The sequence below is a fragment of the Pinus tabuliformis genome, chromosome 1_2, assembly GCF_031772625.1.
Source record: "Pinus tabuliformis cultivar Carrire ecotype Pingquan chromosome 1_2, CPIR1, whole genome shotgun sequence".
Taxonomy (NCBI): Eukaryota; Viridiplantae; Streptophyta; class Pinopsida; order Pinales; family Pinaceae; genus Pinus; species Pinus tabuliformis.
This window is the reverse complement of record NC_142298.1, coordinates 732,149,964-732,157,419: the sequence shown is the minus strand read 5'-3', so window position 1 is coordinate 732,157,419 and position 7,456 is coordinate 732,149,964.

The window sequence follows — 7,456 nt, the reverse complement described above, 5'->3', positions numbered from 1 at the left end:
CAGAAGAAGTATTAGTTTTTCTTGCAGGTTCCAGGAGGAAGGACAAATGACTACAAGAGAATAGTGTCTCTCTAAGAGACCAATTTGTTTCATAAAAGGATGATCAGCAACAAAGAGGAAATATGCTGATGTAAAATCAGATCCAAACACTTGAAAAACTTTCAGATACTATTGTCTCCATCACATCCATCCATCACATCCATACTCCATAATAAACCATTCACCTCATTTCACTCCATATTTTCCATTTACATTCACATACACTTTCCATCTCTTTTTGTCCATTCATAACCCACAAATAAAAGCAAGAGGCTCATTCACATGCTTATTGCCCATTGCCATTTCTGTTCTCCATTGCCATCTTCCATTTCCTATCATTTTCATTCCGCAAATAAGCCCCGCTTCAATGCAAATAATTGAGTCCATAGTCCTTTGAGTCTAAGTTCTTTGTAAAAACACCTTGAGGCTTGCATGTCTTAATGGCAAGTCCTCATGCTGACAAACAATGGGAATACATTAATGTCCCTTGTTCGTTAGATCTTCTAGGTGACTCGACATCGACAAATTCATTCGTGCCTAGCAAGATGTGTTTGGGCATCTTGACTCTCATTGTCATCAATGGTGAGAGTTCTCGTGTTGACTAGTGGCATCCATTAATGGCCACTAAGACAACAATTTCTTACTATGTTCGACATCAGAACATCTTTTCACATAGTAGGAATTGTGCCAGTGAGTTTTGAAGACATGAAGACTATTATTTTCAGCATTTTGTAGCAGATTCAGCAAGTTTTAGTAGAAGCAATAAAAAGTCATCCTATCTCTCTATCCATGACTCCTCTTGTTTAGCTACTTGAAGAAGAATATGATTAGAAATTTTCAGTCACTACACATACAACTCATCCATTCCAAGGGTAAGTGAAGGTACGTCATTTTTTAACTTTTGACCATAGAATTCCATAAAACGCTAGAATGATAATTGTTGGAAAAACATTTCTCTTCCTCATTTCATAAAATTGCCAATACCATCAGTTGGGGGGGGAATACATTCATATTCATATCTTGCCATGTCCATATCATATTCAGGAGCTCACATACTTCCAACATATATTAATTATTACATTGCTATTATGAACATACAATGGTTGTTGAAAAAAGTGCTTAAACGATAAATTGGATACAAACAAAATTATGGTTGTCACACAAGAACCAACCATCATGCAATCCAATAAAGATATACTTTGCAACAATAATCAAAATATCATTATGCAAAGTTCAAATATCAAAATAGAAGGCAACAACAAAAAAAAATGGTTGTAACACAAGAACCAACCATGTTGCAATTCAAGTGAAACACTTTGCAGAAATATGAAGTTATCAAATGATATCATGCAAAGTTAAGCCAAAGCTCAAGGATCAAAAGAGTTAATGTAATATATATTACATGAGGACATGCAATAGCTTCAGTTGGGGGGTATGTTGAGTCTTGAAAATGTCATTCATTTCCATTACACTTTCACTATTATGTCCATTATATCACCTCCATTTCACTACTATGTCACCACATTCATCCAACTTTCATTATCATTGTTCCACATTTATGTTTTTCCAATCTTTATTAATTCTAAGCCTTTTAAGTGAATTTGTGGTTAAAAATTAGAAAATAATGTGCATATGCTTATACCTAACAAATGGGTTGAGATTGTTGACATGTGTAGGTTGAAAGGAGGCTTCTAGAAGACCCTTATGTGGCACTCTAAGGCCAAATTCGAATTTGAGTGGAAAGAATCATGGGATCATGAGGATATGTGTCACATCTCCTAATTGTATTGTAACTCTAAGAAGACATGTGTCTTATCAGTTCCTATTTTAATTAGGACTCTAGAGGTAGAGGGAGAGATCCATGGATTCTCATTAATGAGATGGCTTCTCATGTTTTTGTATAAATAGGAGATCTCTCTCCTTCATTTGGGAGCTTAGCTTATTAGTCTTTTAGCTTGTGAGTTCTTTAGCTTAGAGTTTGTAGTTCTTCCTTGATGGCTTTTGAAAGCTTTGGAGAGCTTTGTTGTACTTTGTAATATTGAAGAATTTGAATAAAGCTTTGATGTTCTCAACATGGAAGGAGATGTGAAGTAGATTTCATGGAGCATATTAGAATTTAAGGTAGAGTAGATTTCATTTTGTAATTTTGCTTTGATTTCATTATGTCATTTGATTGCTTTCAAGTTGATAGATTAGATTTTTCATTCATGCAATTTTAATTCATGCAAGTGTGTTAAACCGATTGATTGTAGGTTAGTAATGCACATAGCTTTTTAATGACTAATGACATGGTGGAATCATCTTGTCCTTCTGCTGATTTTTTTTTGAGTTCTAATTCCAACATTGTTATTTCAATCAGTTTTGTTTTGCTCATTTACTTTCCTGCGATTTAGATATCATATTTCTTAACTTGTTCATGATTGCTTCCCATAAGGTAGATTGAGCTGAAGGATAAAGGATCAGAAGAGTTGAAGTAGTGTGATTAATTTCCTTTATGCAATTTAATTTCTTGCAATTTAGATATCATATTGCTTAACTTGTTCATGATTGCTTCCCATAAGGTAGATTGAGTTGAAGGGTAAAGGATCAGAAGAGTTGAAGTAGTGTGATGAATTAGTTGCTTTGCTTTCAGTCTTTGAGTTGCTTTAAGTTCAGTTTTTACTTTCTTTTTCATACAACAGCAAGGATACTGGGTTTCATAGTCACTAGCTCATTGATTGGTTGTTGCATTCCATTTTGATTGAAGTAGCTGCATATTTACACTTTTGTTCAAGTACTAATTCCATCAATAACATGTTTTGAGATCTTTTGAAGTGCTAAAGTTTTGGAAGTTACCATTAGGGACTTAGGCCTTAGGCCTTGTCTTGAAATCTCTATCCATACTTGTCATTTAAAAGTATTTTGAAGACCTTAGAATAGGATTTCCATTTGCATTAGACACTTTAGGAAACCAACAAAAACAAAACCCCAAAACAAAATAAAATCTATAAAACAACGAAGTAAGAAAAAGGTTAACTAAGCACATATGGTGCACCACACTTCATCAGTTTACGATACCCGGATTGATAATTTATGTAGAGCAATTTAAGACGTTAAATTGACTAGACAATTTCTATGAGCAATCAAATCATAAGAATGAATCTCAGCATGGATGGAAAGGAAAAGACAAAGGTAGAGGTAAATGGCAGCCTAAGAGGACAAGGCCTCAACATGCAAATGGGAAAGAAAATGTGGCACCATAAAAGAGATTTAATGCAGCTAGACAGGGACATGGTCCACCACAGCAACAACAACATAGAGGTCAGGGCACTAGTCGGTTGGAGTGTTAGACATGTGGTCAGGAAACTTGGGAGAGATTGTCTGCAACATCAGGGTGGAAGGCTTAAGATATACAGTGCATAGGAGGTGCAGACTGTTGGGGATGTTGGTCAAAGTATTCCACGTATCTATGCAACAATGGAAAATGGGCAAGCAGAACACCAGGCATCTATCATTGAGATGGACGGTAAGCTTTGTGATCAAGTTATTTCTATTTTGATTGACCCTGGATCTAATTATATCTATGTTACTCCTAACTTGGTTGATAAGTGTGGGTTGAATAAGGAGTTTCGTGCAGATTCTTGGTTAGTGTAGTTGGCTACAGTATGAAGAAATGAGTTCATCATTGGGTAATAGCTTGCACATTTTATTTGAATGGTATGCCTACAACAACACATTTGAATGTATTATAGTTGGGTTCATACTTTATGTTATTGGGCATGGATTGGTTGTATATTCATAGAATCAAGGTTGAATGTTATGAAAGATCTATTGAGTGTGTTGATGACAATGGGGAACCAAGAGCCTTGCAAGGTAAGAAGAAGGCCACATCAGTTAGGATGGTGACATCTATGCAATCAAAGCGTAGATGCAAGAAAAGGTGCAAGCTATTTGTAGTACACATTTCTAGTGATAAGGGTAAGGAGGCTGAGGATGCAGATGTGTTGAAAAATTACCTAGTGTTGCAACAGTTTCAGAATGTATTCCCCGAGGAAATTACAGATTTTCCACCTCACAGGAAGGTAGACTTTTCGATTGATTTTGTTCCAATGGAAACTCTAGCATCAAAAGCACCTTACATGATTAGCGTACTTGAGTTGGTTGAGTTAAATTTACATCTTAAGGAAATGTTGGACAAGGGATAAATTAGGAAAAGTGTATCACCTTGGGGTGCACTATCTTGTTTGTGAGGAAGAAGGATGGTACCCTCAGATTATGCATTGATTACAGGAAGTTGAACAAAGTGACTATCAAGAACATATACCCCTTGTCAATGATTGATGACTTGTTCGATCAGCTGAAGGGAGAAGCAGTGTTTTTGAAGATTGACTTGATATCCCGATACCATCAGCGACGCATCAAAGAGGAGGACATTCACAAGGTTGCATTCAGGATCGAGTATGGGCATTATGAGTTTGTTGTTGTTCCATTTGGCTTAACTAATGCTCCAACTACATTCATGTGTTTGATGAATAGTGTGTTGTGTCCATATTTGGATAAGTTTGTTATTGTGTTCATTGATGATATACTGGTATATTCTAAAAATGAGGAAGAGCATGTCGAGAATTTAGCAGCAGTATTGAGGTTGTTGAGAGAGAATTAGTTGTATGCTAAGCTCAGAAAATGTAGTTTCTTTCAGATTTAGGTACACTACTTGGGACATGTTGTCTTCAAGGAGGGAATTACAGTAGATCCAGAGAAGATAAGGGCCATCATGGAGTGGGTAGCTCCTAAGAGTGTGGATGTAGTGAGATGTTTCATGGGTCTGGAAAGCTATTATAGGAGGTTCATCAAGAACTTCTCACAGATTGTTTATCCTATCACATCATTACATAGGAAAGATAAGAAGTTCGAATGGATCGAAGAGTGTGAGGATATATTTGAGCATCTTAAGTAGTTGCTGACACATGAACCAGTGCTACAGGTTGCAGATCCAGATAAAGGGTTCGTAGTATGTACATATGCTTTCAAGAGAGGAATTGATGGAGTCCTTATGCAGGATGGACAAGTGGTATGTTATGAGTCCCAGAAACTGATCGAGCATGAGCAGAACTACCCAACACATGATCTAGAGTTAGCAAGGATTATACATGCATTGAAGATGTGGAGGCACTATCTTCTTGGCATTCAATTTGTGCTTATGAGTGATCACATTAGGTTGAGGTATTTGTTTGACCAACTGAATCTGAATGCCAGGTAGGATAGATTGTTGGCCACAATCAACGAGTTTGACTTCGAGATAAGGTACATCAAGGGTAAAGAGAACAGGGTGGCAGATGCTCTCAACAGACTGGTACATGTAAATCACATAGTAGCTATGAGCTCTTATGGGATAGATTTACCGGACAGGATCTTGCGGGTAGGAGAGAAAGATGTCAGGTATTTGGAGATTGTGCACAGGTTGTAGTAGGATGATAGTATAGGTACAGGTATAAGTCATGGTATAGGTACAGGTATAGGTACAAGTACATGCAGCACTGCATGTACATGCACATGTATAGGTGCAAGTACAGGTGGTAATACATGTATAGGCATAGGTACAGGTACATGTGCAGGTTTCGGTGCATAGGGCATGGACTATTGTCTTACAGCAGAGGGATTGGTCAGTTTCCGAGATAGGATATATACTGGATAACAACGAGCTCAAGAAGTTGATCTTGAGGGAGTTTCATGCAAAACCATATTCAGGTCACTCAGGTTACAAAAAGACACTAACAATAATGAAGAGGTATTACTATTGGCCAAACCTGAAGAAGGACGTAGCAGAGTTTGTAGCTAGATGTTTTGATTGTCAGCAAGTGAAAGCAGAGTGCAAACATCCAAGTGGACTGCTACATCCGATCGTTATTCCCGAGTGGAAATGGGAGGTCATTTCCATGGATTTCATCATAGGGTTGCAGAAGACAGTGAATCATCATGATTCCATCATGGTCATTGTGGACAGGTTAACAAATTTTGCACACTTTGTTCCGGCGAAGTCTACGTTCTCAGCTAGTGATGTGGCATAGGTATTCATCTGAGATGTGGTTAGACTGCATGGTGCTCCAAAGAAGATTATGTCAGATGGGGATGCAAATTTCACTTCCAATTTTTTGAAGGAGTTATTTGCAGGTTTGGGCACCAAGTTGGCCTTCATCACAACTTATCATCCGTAGATGGATGGACAGACAGAGAGGGTCACAAGATAATGGAGGACATGTTGAGGATGTATGTGATACATCAACAGAGGAAGTGGGAAGAGTATCTCCCTTTAGTCGAGTTTGCATACAACAATGGTTATCAAGAGTCAATAAGGATGAGTCCTTTTGAGCCATTGTATGGGTGGAGTTAGAACACTCCCATCAGTTGGAGTGATCTGGTTAGCAGAGTATTGATTAGACCAGATATGTTGGCAGACATGGAACAAGAAATGTAGGTGATCAAGAAAAATCTTAAGGAAACACAGGATATGTAGAAGAGCTATTCTGATAGGAACAAGTTGTTCAAGGAGTTTCAGGTTGGGGAACAGGTGTACTTGTGCATCAAACCGAAGAAGAGCTCCTTGTGGATTGGATCATGTGCCAAGCTGGTGTTAGGTAAACTTGACTCAGGATAGAGTCAAAGTTGACCAGGTTAAATAGTGATGGTTTTGGGGCACATGGTATTGTGCACCCATGGTATTCTGCGTGTGGTATTATATGTAATGGAGCTTATAAAAGGTTGGAAGGACTTCATTGTAATGTAAGCCTTGGAGGTGAGCAGTGAATGCTCACTTGGTCGGATTGGCCAGGGTTTTGGCCAATGCTAATGAGAAATCATTAGGTTGGGTTTTTCCCGGATTTGGGTTTTTCTCAGATAAACATGATGTTTATGTGATTATGGTTGCTGCTGGTTAATTTTATATTTATTCCTTTCGGTAATTATTTATATTATGCAGTCAATTTCTTAACAACTGGTATTAGAGCCAGATATTGGTTTCAAAGGGATTCTTTGATGCCAGGGGTTTATAGTGCCTGATGAGATCAATGCAACATTTTTCACAAATCTAGGTCTAGAAAATAATGGTGGAACAATTGTACGCGGAAGAACCTCGAGGAGAATGTGCAGAATATAGTACCGTAACTACCATGGATCGCAGTGCATTTGCGATATTTACCGGTTCGGAACATGTTGATGAATTGTTCGGGATTCATGCGGCTATTTAAAGAAGGTCAGCATAAGAAAATTGTTCATGCGGCTTTGAAAATTGTTCGCTTTCTACTACGTGAGGCCACTAGTGCTGAACCTAGGAGGTTCTCGTCGGGGTCGGAGTTGGAGCAGTTTGATAGAAGTTTTTGAGCAAATCAAATTAAGAGAGGATGGATTAGAATCACAACAACAATAAACAAAAAAAAAAAAA